Source organism: Rhyacophila brunnea, unplaced genomic scaffold (assembly GCF_057557595.1).
Source record: "Rhyacophila brunnea isolate RB1 unplaced genomic scaffold, BYU_Rbru_1.0 scaffold_21, whole genome shotgun sequence".
Taxonomy (NCBI): Eukaryota; Metazoa; Arthropoda; class Insecta; order Trichoptera; family Rhyacophilidae; genus Rhyacophila; species Rhyacophila brunnea.
In genome coordinates this window covers 7,958,906-7,972,157 of record NW_028232871.1, presented here as the reverse complement: position 1 = coordinate 7,972,157, position 13,252 = coordinate 7,958,906, and the positions used below count along the sequence as shown (strand labels likewise).

Genomic DNA, 13,252 nt, shown 5'->3' with positions numbered 1-13,252 from the left:
AATAACGAATTTATTAAATTTATATTATTAGCAAAACTCACAAATGAACAAACTCATTTTATTTTTACGTAATTGTAGAAACAATATTCTTCATTTATGTTTATAATAAAGTTATTAATATATTATTCACATATAAATTAACTACGGTAAGAAAGTACTCTAGTTATTAATTGCACCATTGATTTAGCATACAGGATAGATTTTTAATTCAATTTTCATAGCTTTGGCGCGAAAATAATGTTTGACATTTCGTAAGTCAACAGGAGTCCGCCTATTGGAAATAGCTTAATTGCTTTGTCTGCAAATCGGCTAACTCCACTTACGAAAATTGTTCAGGATGGAGAAAAAACTTAATATTTTAACTTTCGAGCAGAATTTAACATTTAAGTGGCGAAAAAGATTTAAAACTTATACAGTGTGTAACATAATCAATTGATTAGAAATTTTAAATGGTTACATGAAATTTGTACGAAAACATTATGCATGAACAAAAATTGGTCGAATGGAATTTGAATTGAGCAATGTAATGCGACAATTTGTATGAATTTAAAATATAAGTTTAATTTAAACGGTTGAATTTGAAATTTGAAAATCAGGAATTATTTCTAAATAAATAATAGATACAAATTAAGATGCGTAGTTCCTTTTAAGTCAAAATAAATGCTACCATTTTTTTAATTGCATACAAATAACCACTGTACCAAAGTCATGATTTATTATATTTCCATTTGGTTTGATTTTTTTTCTGCCATATGTGGATAGGCCTAATGATTTCAGCCAATTTTCTTACGTAAAAAAATATCATACATACGTAATTTTAAATGCCGCAAACAAAAAAAATATATTGATTATTATATAAGTACTAAATTTTATTACTTATATAAAATTTGTCAAAATGTAATAATGTTATTTATAATTATTGCCTTATTTGGTAGAATTTATGCGTGCGTAAAAATGTTATGCAAAATAATACGTTTCATTTGTGAGTTTATTTACAGTTTACGAAAAAATAACGTTCAATAAAGAACGCCCACTTCAGGAATACACAAAATTTAATGGTCTTTTGATATCTTTGAAACATTTTAATATCGTAAAATGAGTTTCTGAGTCGTTGAATAAAGACGAAAAAGTTATCGCTTATAAAGGTCAAGCCTTTAATGCTGTTGGAACAGATTCAATTTAATTCCTAACGAAAGAAGGTTTGGTAAACGTAATTTATGTCAATTTGATTACTTTAACTCTTAAATGCACGGTGTTGCATGTTTGTATCAAACCATATTACATATATTTTTTTTGTTTGAATGAAATTGTATTTAAAAACTTACAGTTCTCTATAAATAGTGAGCAACATGAACTTACAACATAGTTATAGGTTTTATTCATAGGTGGCAATGCTATTTTATAATATTAAAAAACATTAAAATTAATCGATTATAAAGAGTATACGGCATAAAGCCCACCAAAAAAGCGTTCGGTGCGCTCACTACTGAGTAGGCCCCCTCCCACCTGCGCATTGCCCTTTACCTATGTAATAAGGGGCTCAAGGAGCACAAAATAATTATTATTATCAGCGTCTATCATAACAAAGCAATAAAAATATTATTAAATTTCTCGGGGCTTGTAATTAATATCGGACACGCAATAACTAAACAAAGAGTTCACTGTTCCTAAATAATGGCTTCTCGCCCGTTTTATCGACGACGCTTCGAGGAGCGTGATTTTGCTTGCCGTGTTCAATGAATGGACTACGTTGTATTTTCGTTAATTCGTATCGCCGAGAAGCCAAAAAACGATGACTTATGGGGCAGGCTGACACAATGCGTCGTCAAATCCAGTGTGCGCTGGCGTATTTGATTACGTTGTATTTTCGATGATTTACACGCCACTTGTGAAATTTTGCGCGAGAGCCCCACTTGCTGCGTTAAGTGGGTTTTACGCCTAATAGTCACTGTCCAAGCCAATTATTGTCGTAACCTAAAATATAAAATTGTTCAGGAAGATAAAAAAAGCTGTGGGCATTGGATGTATTTATTATTTTATATACGAGTATATTATTTCATTACTTAATAAGATTTTTTTTTATTGATACACCAGTGGCTTACGTTTGGGGGTAACATCATTTGGCTGGAATATTTTTTGTCATGTTACGCTTAAAAAATAGTTTTAATTATTTTGATATGAAATATTTTTTTGGGATTTACGATACTTGGCCAGTTTGTGTAAGAGTGTGCAGTCAGCCCATTGCCATCACAATTTTACTTGGGAAAAGTGTGGTTTTAGAGTTTGGACAATTGCCTTGTAAAATGATGATTATAATAAAATTCCATCAAATTGAACTAAATAAATAGTTGTACAAATAATAAAAACCACAATTATTTTGTAAGCACATTTTTCTTCCAAAGACAATTGAAAATTTTTAATAAAATTTCATTCACACAAAAAAACGAATATTACGGTTTGTAGCTGACTCACGCATTTACGGGTTAAGGTGAATATTAAAGAGAAACTAATGAATAATAAAGAAATGTGATGAAATGAAATCTGTCAATATATTACTCGTAAATCTCAAACGTGGGTATCATACATAACAATTTTTGACAGGTATATGATTAATATTGTTTAACGTGGATATATTTAAAACTTGGTTATTAATAAATGACAATATTATATACATATATTATCACCTAAATATCGCTAATAAATTACAAAAAATCTAATAAAATAGTTAAGCTCTTCGAGTAAGAATAATTTAGTATTAAGTTTTTATATATATTATTACGCAGCGTTGAAGGGTGGAGGTAGGCTGTTAGGATCCGACATAAATAGTGCACACTAAATTTTATCAGTTAAACGTATTTGAACACATTGAACTGAGACTACTATGTTGTGTAGATAGTGTTTATTAGTTTTTAAAAATCATCATAGTTTAGATATGCTATGGGCGATCCAATTAAAATAGTGTACATTTTTTCGGTCATACCAATTTATTTTCATTGAATTAAGAATATAGTGTTATGGTATTATTTTTGGTTATTTTTTTTTTATTTCATTGAACCATGGCTAAAACAAACCATCATCGATAAAGCATATTCTCCTGTCTATAAAATAACTACAATTATGTATGGTTATGAATAATTTTAGATATTTTATAAATACTTAAACGAATATTTTTTGACTATTATCTATTATAGTTAAGATTAGGCGGGGTTTCATTAAATTATAAAAACTAACAAACATTTTCTACACAATGTCTTACTTAAATGAAAACATATGTATTTGACTGAAAAAGTTTAGTGTGCACTTTTTATGACGTCTATCGTATCTTATCAGCCTACCATCACTCTTTGCCACTGAATTATTACGTCATAAAGACAATCGTTGTCTTCTTTATAACTAAAAAAATCTAAATAATAAATTATTTTTGAATCTCTGTACTTAATTCTTTTCACCTAAATTTCAATTTCAATTTCAAGACACCCTCAAAGTAATTTCGACTGTGGAAAGGAAAAAGGGCGTAATCCACACGAATCAATAGGAATATTAACAGAAGGCACAAAAACATTTTCTCTCATAGTTAAAATACAAAATAGACATAGCCTTGAGTCCATGATAATTAATAATTTGGTTTTTATATTCCCTAGCTGATATTAATTATTATTGAGTTAAATATAAAAACAACCAAAAATGATGGTTAAGTCGTTTTTCCCATGTCACCTCCTTTTTTTAATAATAAATCGGCATTTGCAGCTTACATCCTTTAGACACAGTGTGTATTTTTGTCATCTACAACGTTATTATAATATTGTAATAAAATCTATTTTGAAAAAACTGAGGGTTACGCCCTTTTTCCTTTCTATGGTCAAATTGGAGAATAAAAATCCTAATAATATCATATAATCAACTTTGTTGAAAAATTAACGTTCAGTGCATTTTCCCTATTTACTTGCATATTTCGTAATAATTATAATTATAATATTCTCTCGACAATTGATATACTTACTAAATATTAAATAGTTACCGATATATAACACATAAGTAGAACTACGTTCAACAGACTTTACATTATTTGTATTGCTACATTCACATCATGAATATGTAGAATCTGCTTAAATATAAATAAAACATCGAAATGCAATCTGTGTTTCGTAAACAAAATTGCATTAATTATTGAAGGTTCAGTCAGTAAATTTTTCCCGCGGCGCAAGAAGATAATGCATTTTTACAGAGGGGTTTTCCCGTTTTCATGCATATTACAAGCACTGCGATAGTTCAAATCGTTCGTTTGGTCGTTTTCTGAGCAGCATTTACGAAAATTTATTCCGTAAATATTCACAACTGACAAAAAAGCAAATGTAAAATTCGCTAAAAATCGTGGCCAAATAATAGACGACATAGTAGAATTTTTTGTTTCACATAAATAAAGCTTCCATATTTTGTAAATAAGTTCACTATATAACAGATAAAATTTTTCAATTTTGACTAAACTTACGTATAATGTGATTCGATCCCATCTATAAATATATTTTAAACCACACTTATGTGATTATAATTCTGAAGAATCGATTATAATTTTCTAATAGTTCGTCTATCGGCATTTTCAATACCTCTGGTATTCAAGCAGTTCAGGCAACGAACTTTCTGTGTCGAGTAACCAACACGTATTTTATTAAATTTGTATACATGTATCTTTTTAGAATACAATTCATAACTTGCTTTTCCCTCAACCACCCGTCACGTCTCCACATCCGTTATGCAGGCATATACCGTGGCGAAACGAATGCTAGGCGCTCTTCAAATTTGTGCCGAAGGTGTCCCAAGAGCAATTACGGTCATATTACGGTCAATTCTTTTTTTTATGTTTCAAATAAAAATGAAAGCTAATTAAATTTCTTATAAAATTGTTTCTATACATATTTGTCAAATTCTTAACGGTTTCCGAGATATAAGTTATAGAAAATCGATAATTGATAGCCAACGAGCAATTAAAGGGCAGTGGGCAGTAGAGGAGACAGTTGCTAGAGTATCGCTATCAATAACGTATATCTCGGAAACCGTTGAGAGTTCAACAAATATGTATAAAAACAATTTTAAAGGAAATTTAACAAGCTTCCATTTTTATTTGAAACATTTTTTTTCTACATGCACCGTTTCCGAAATATAAGCGAAAACCCAAAAAAATGGGACCTTTAGACCCCCCTCCCGCCTTTAGCTCACCTCCCAGGGGCGGGAACTTTTAGTATGTTTACCTACTAACTACTCCTAACAAAGTCCTGAAGTCAAAATTTCCCTCCACTCTATAAATAATAAAAAAATAAACAAATATTCCATGCACTCTACAATATATTCATTGACTGGACTACAACACTGGTATGTATGTACATATTTTTGGACCAGTATTACTGTGAACCAGCTCTGCTAGTCAACTAACACACTTATGCGAACCCGGAGACAACACAATTTCAACTTTCCACCGTCAAATTGCATTTGTTTATTTAACTCAGTTACGTAGTCGCCAAGAGGAGCTTTTTCGAGCTTCGGAATTGGTGCATAATTAACTTTGCGAATAATAAGTACTAGAAGCAATAATAACTAGTTGCACAATAATTATTATTACCATTACTGTGTCGTGGCGTTTGCCGCTGTAAATTCTGTTTAAACTGTGTGTAATTGAATTCAGAGTGTTGAAAATCGTTTTAACATCAGAATACTAAATTTTGCAAAGTAGTGCCTTGAAAACTATTTTGACCTACATAGTAATAATTATATCAGAGAGCTATTATTATTACAATTGTATAACGAGACTAACTAGAATTCGCACGAAACTTTATCCATTTAGGTATTATTGTAATCGGGAAATAATAGCTGGAAGCAAATCTTGCAATCGATTTTTAAGAAACTTCCCGACTAGCTAGACATTTGAAACTTTTAGAATAAATCAGAACACGATGCCAATACATTCTTTTAAACTTTAAGCCATCTTTAATTAGAATTGAATTCATTTTCAGTTAATTCTGTTTTGTATGAAAAGTTATTTCGGAAGAAATCCGTAATCTAATCCACTATTATTGGTTACTAAGGGGGTGGTCCTAGCAACTAAATTATTAATATATACGTGCGTTACTATGGAAATCAAAATGACATTTCAGTATTCTATATTTGTTCGTTTGTTGAAAAATAGCAAAAAAATGATTTATCCTAAATTATTAATACATAGAATTGTCAAGTTTATATGATTCAACAGAAAATTTAAAAACGTGGTATATAAAAAGTTCTTTTTATCTTGTAATTATTTAACTATGAATTCTGAGAAATAAATAAGTCATTTGTCATAGTGAAATTATTAATAAGGTATATTCTTCAATCATATAATTAGTAATATACAGTGTCGATTTAATTGTGAATTATAATGCAATAAGAAAAAAATAGAACTAACGGTCTCTGTCGATAATATGGTACTCGTCACAAAAACAGTTTTGACATAAACTAACGTTAACCAAACTTATATGTATATAGATTATAAAGAATAGTCTATAAAATAATCGTTCTTCGCATACTGTGTTTGTCCGCAATACACGTAAAACTACCAAAATAATAAAGACATACTATCACGTAAAATTAAAATAGACATGAAACAATAAACAATCATAAAAAACAGTAATGTGTTTATTAACGCTTTCGCTGCTGAAGAGATAATGAGATTTTGCCCCCTTTAAAATGCACGTTAATTACATCGATCGGCCGCCTGGTCATTACGCACCGTGTGCGTCTTCCGCGTCCAAAGTATTAAAAACTAAACTTAGTTGTTGGACGTAATACCAAATTAAAATATGATTAAAAAAATGAACTACTTCAAATGGTGACCCCGACGTGATTTATAGGCCATCCATGGACTGAAACCGTATGCGGTTTCAAACCGTGTGCCATATACTATGCTTATTTTTTCTGTTCATGGAAACATATTTTCACAAAGTATTTTATAAGCATCTGATCGTATCCGTTTATGCCATACATTTATAATTACAAATTTAGTGAAAATATATTTTAATGAACAAAAATCAAGTTTAGTATGTCACACGGATCTAAACCGCATACGGTTTCAGTCCATGGATGACCTCTTAAACACGCAACCTTCAAACTTCACGCTATTTAAATGTGTGGTTTTAGAATTTGGATTTAAAGGATGCGTCGATTTATAATAATATATATTATGGTACTTGGCCTTTATCATGAGTTCGGCTAAATTCACATGATGTTTGGACCCAGGATATGGACCAACTACTTATTTCTTGTAAACAATTTTATTGATACAACCACCACTCATTAGAGTTCCATAATAATGATCTTCTTATGATCGAAAATGGTATATCTTAAATAAAATTAGTGCATTGCCCTGAGTGCGATAGTTATGGGTACAATTCGCGTTCGGTACAAATATTTTTTAATAGAAAGTATGTTTAAAATGTTCAATAAAGAATGCTACATTATTAAATCTTTTGTTTTATGCATCTAAATAAAAATTATTTAAGTAGATACTTGTTCTTTTAAATAAACGATAAATGTTTAAAAAGCTTAAATAATAAGCTTAAAAAGCTTGTTGAATTGAATATGTTAGTTAGGTAATAGTAATGCAGTAAAATTATTAATAATATCTTCTTACTTAATTCATTTTATGAAACTACCAAAAGCTACTCACAGTTTTTTTGTACAATATTCGGTAAGCGGTGAGCGTCTATCTACAAACGCTATAATCACGTCATTATACAATAATAAATTACAGTCACGTTATTAATGTATTATACATACGAAATATATTCCGATGTTGTATTAAACGTTAAGCCGATTCGAGAAATGCGTGTCTCTTCGAATCCGGTAGTATATTAAATGAAGATTAATTCGATTGTAATTGGCCTTTATATTGCGAGGCAACGATGAAATTTCAACTTTTGGAACATTTCAATAATGAATTTAATGTCGGACTAAAAATGCGTTAACTTAGAAATAATCTGCCTGATAATTCTATCGTGATGACTACTGATATGAAAAAAAAACAGTAATCGTGGTGTTTGAATTAATGTATGAATATAATACTTTCGATAAGACTTCGGCCCGTTTCAGACGAGACACCGGTGTCGCGCTCGTATGTAATAAGGAGGCCTTTGTATTCGAATAAAGGGTCTATTGTATTATGTTTATGAACGCCCCAGAGCTAATGAGTCCACGCGTGTCCGGTACACTTTTCCGTCGGCCGCTACATTTTCAAGCCGCCGATACACCTGTTTTTATTACCGCAGCCAGTTTTATGTTCTAATTTACAACGAGAAATTATGCGTTGACTCGTTAGCTCTGGGGCATTCATAAACATAATACAAAGGCCCGTTTATTTGAATACAAAGGCCTTCTATATTATATAAAGCGCAACACCGGTGTCCCGTCTGAAATGGGCCTTAGTTACTTTTAACCTCTACCGTACTATTTAAACTGTAAATGTGGTTAATAATTTAATTATAAGCAATATTGTAACCTTCATAGTTAGTGATTCCATTAAGATGGAAGCGTTTCAAGAAATCGATGTCCATGTTACTTCGCCTGATGATTTTTAATACATCGATTCTCAAAGCTGTAAAGGTCTCGACTTTTCAGCTTTGAAAATCGATGTCTCCGTCGAATTTTAGGGATACACTGGTAAGACCGCGATACATACACTCGAGTTTATGAGTGGACACGATAGCCCTCGGTGATTGGAGTAATCAAGAAGAGACGTTTAGCGTGACTGGGATATGTGTTCTAAATGTAGCCAGATAATGCAACACTCTCGCTCCTCCCTAAAGTGATCTACTCAATGCAGGTTTCGCATAGCGGGAGCCGCTAGATGTGGCGGGATCTTGTGCTTGACCTGTGCCCCAATACTGAAGCAGGACAGAGTGAAGTAAGTAAATATTTATTATATATAACCTAATTAATGTCACATAATGGAAAAGGTTAACTGAATTTGACCACATAAAATGTAGATTAATCAATATTACCTATTGTAATATTAAGTTTCTATTAAATAAATTATGATCATCTGTCAATGTTATACAAATATGGCGACATAACAATACTATCATTTTACTATTAAACCAAACGTATGCCACAATAATGGATACTTTCCATATCGTTATCATGCAATATCAAAAAGCACACAATGACTCGATGTGTGCACTGTACATTAATAAAAAATAACCAACCCATTCGAAGCATTTCAATACAATAAAATTCCACGGGAATGAACGCACGTCCCATTAAAAACGTACAGTATCAGTCATCTGATATCGATATGAGAATCAGACAAAGAAAATAAAAGCTCGGAGTATGATAGCTTTTTAGGCCTAAAAGCTCCAGCCGTCGCATACTGAGTTCGGGTTATACGGCCAGCCCTCCCTGTATTATAAATCAACCCTCTAATGTAAAGGAGGGTGCATGCCGCTGCACAGATAAGGCTCGATGACATTTAACAATTTGGCGGTGATATTTCCCGGATATGCACCGCGGACAACGGCCGTCGCTGTGCTATTTCGTTGGTTTGAAATTATATTAAATTGATCATGTGCCACCCTATTTAACAGGAATGCACTGGAGCAAACGTGTTTAAAATCATAATGATAATAAAAATAAAAAAATGTATAAACTACGAAATAATTAACGAACGATTAATAAATAAAAATAAAACCATTTTATGACTTTAACTAACTTCTCCATATTACTCGTACTTTTTGCCTCACTGTACAATTAACTATCGACGAAAAAATTAGAACGCTATTTATTTTTTTAAATTAATATACTAATGCTGTCGTATCCCATAAAGCAATAGACTTCATACTATGCTATTATTTAAAGCCTACCTTCTAAAGAAAAAACAATTTCATATTGACGTATGTATTTAAATGATCACTTATATAATATAAAAACAATTTAATTTTCCAATGACATCTGTCGTATATGTAGTAATATATTATAAATATATTCAGATTACAGAACAATCTGTCAAAGGTTAAATAAATATGCCACAGTGTGTCATCCGTATTTAAAGTATTTATCAGATTATTTCACGAGGAATTCAGATGCTTTTTTTGCATGACGTACTTTATGTCACGTGACCTAAGTATGTCAATCGCAATGTATGCAGTACGGTAGGCTATGATAGCTAAGCCTAAAACCTCTGCGCATAATAGTATTGTCTATAACTGTAACTTAGATTGTTTTTAAAAATAAAAATAGTTTTATCTAAAGATTTTCGATGCGTATAATTAATGTTTGATGGAAAACACGTGATTTAAACTCTTCCCTGAATTTTATGTCGTGAGTGAGTTTTTGAAATTTCATCGAATTAGTGTGTCATTAGTGTATACCTATTCATCAGTAGTTATATCGTATTATCTTCTTATGTCCCATAAGTACTATACCTGACAACTGTACTCTATTTCGCTGAACTCTACAGCCTACCACTTTCCAAAAGTCACCCTTCGCCACTGTCATAAAGTACCTATAGGTAGCTATTTTATAAAAAAATCTTTTAATACATTTTAAAAAAATTCATCAATTTCTATTAGGTATAAGCATCTATGTATTTTTCAATCCTTTTTTCTTTAAGTTATTGAGATTTTGCTAAAGTCTATCAAAGGAAAGAATAACAATTGAAATCGGTTTGAGTTTCTATTTTTAAAATATCGGCAGTCTATAGTGTATTGCAAAATACTAAGTGAAAATTCAGGCATACGTATAAAATCCCATTCACTTTTTCGTTTACTAAACGTATATATGAATATTTTTTTTTATTGAAATTTCGTTTAGTTATCAATTAATTAATATTAGGATTTTTTTTAATCCATGTCATAATAATTGAACCATATCTAATATATTATATGAAAAGTGTGCGTCGATATAATAATCAAATATACATACTTACATGTTTAGGCTTTAGGTTCACTAACACTTTTTAATTTCTTAGATATTATTTAGTTCTCCGTAAAATGTTAGCGTCGAAGCAAGCCTGCAAAAACGTGGCATTTTTTACACTGGTTCGATCGAAGACTTTAAAGTTTAGTTAAATTTGTTTTGTTTAATCATTACAATGAGTAGTTGCCCAGCACAAGTAGGTTTAATTAAAATTTACTACACTAAAAATAATATAATCTACGTTTTATAAAACTATATAATTATGCAGCAGTGGCGAAGGGTGGAGGTGGGCTGTTAACATTCAACATATATAGTGCACACTAAACTTTGCCAGTCATACTTATTAATTGTGTTCATTGTACGAAGAATACAATTTGCTGATGGTGCTGGATAGTTTTTAAAATTCAATTAACCCTATCTAAAGCAAACCATAATAGTTTAGGTATGCTATTGTGGGCACACTTTTTCAGTCATACTTATTTATTTTCGTTGAATTAAGAACACACAATTATTACAAATTTAATGGTGTTGGTTAGTTTTTTTTAAATTTACTAAACCATGCTTAAACCAAATCATAATTGGTAAAAAATATTCTTTAATCTATAAAATATCTAAAATCGTGTATGATTAAATAGCAGAATTATAGATATTTTATAGATGAACTAATATGTCTTGACTATTATCTACTATGGATTGGATTAGACAGTTTATAATTGAATTTAAAAACCAACTAAGTAACACTGTCTTTACGTCATTGTAGTCTTATTTCAATGAAAACAGAATAAATATGTTTGGTAAACAAAGTTTAGTATGCACTATTTATGTCAGATTTTAACAGCCTGACGATACAAAAGTAGGTTTAGTTTAAATGTAGTACCTACACCAAAAATATTATAATCAAAGTTTTATAAAACTGTCTATAAATATAAATGATGATGAAGGTCCGCTTAAGTGTAAAAAGCATTCCTTTCTCGATAGCTTTGGTATGGTAATACCTACAAATTACGAAGAGTGGATTTTAAGCTATGTGCACATGTGAAGATGCTATTATGCGATAAAGATTTTAATAATAATATTTCTCGTTTTATTCGTAGTGCAATTCTACGCAACAATGAAATAATACACCCATCTCATTTACTTTGTGATAATCCCGGCCGTTGCTCCAGCGACGGCGCGCTATTGTGAGGTGGAGAAAGATATCAGACAAGCCCTACCATGTTAAAAATAAGTTTAATTTAAATGCGTAGAGCGGCGATTACTTAAAAAGGGTAGTAATTAAATTATAGTGAGATCTACGCGCTATGACACGTAAATATCACCACGCACTACACATAATTATCTGCGAATCATTCTGAAAAAAAACTAAATGACCATTTAAACATTATAAATTTCACCTTTATACGTAGGTACATTAAAAAATATTTAAAAAAAAATAAAAGTAAAAATGTACAACGGAAAGAAAAGGCGAGCTGCACGCCTAGTACATGAGTCAGCACATCGTAAAGTGCAACAGTTTAGGTCGCTTTTGATTGGTCGATCATTATGCGAGTCACGCATGATAAAGAAACCGATATCCGGCAAGCCAGAAGGTATACTAAAACTGGGTAGAGTTCGTACAAGATGAACTTGTAATACTAGAGGAAAAATTGGGTGGAGACAGATGCTAATGAAACTCCATGATCCACATAGTGCTCTTCCGTCAAGGAGCAGAAGAAGAAGGTACAACTATCTTTCGCTGGACCATCATAATTGTTTTAATTAGTATGACGTTATGTGTTTGGGACCTTTAGCGCTGGGTCGATGGAGATGTGAGGTGCGTAATAAGGTGAAGTATTTAAGAAGAAATTTAATATATTTTTCATAACAATTGGGGTAGTCAGTATAAAGGAGAAAGTTTTTTGTGTTTTTTTAATTACAGGTATTTTTTTTAATTGACGGTTTGAAAACGTTTTAGTATATTTAGTGGAATTGGTAGCTTTTAATAAATTAATAATATATATGCGTAGGGAGTGTTTAAATTGTTTGAACATAAACAAATTATAATATATTATTGTTCTGGCTAATATATTGTTATATATGTGTCGCTAGATTTCAAAATCAGCCAAGTCCATAATGGATGAATAGGAGAAAAACAGTTTTTTGTTTTCTCAAGTACACAGTCACGTCGGTGAAAGTTTATACTATTTCGATTATAGAATATTTAAAATTAATAAGTTTCACATTTTGATAGTGCAGAAATATTAGAAAGCTGTAGTTCTTCAGCAATTCACAAAAAAGTCAAAATCGCCTAAAGGTGGACTTGGCTGTTTTTGAAATC

The 13,252-nt window shown here is 31.0% G+C and overlaps 1 protein-coding gene across 1 annotated transcript in view; it reads right to left on the bottom strand.

Moving 5' to 3' along the window:
• Sema2a (Semaphorin 2a) overlaps positions 1-13,252 on the bottom strand; it is a 515,286-nt gene that overhangs the window by 455,667 nt on the left and 46,367 nt on the right. The window lies entirely within an intron of this gene.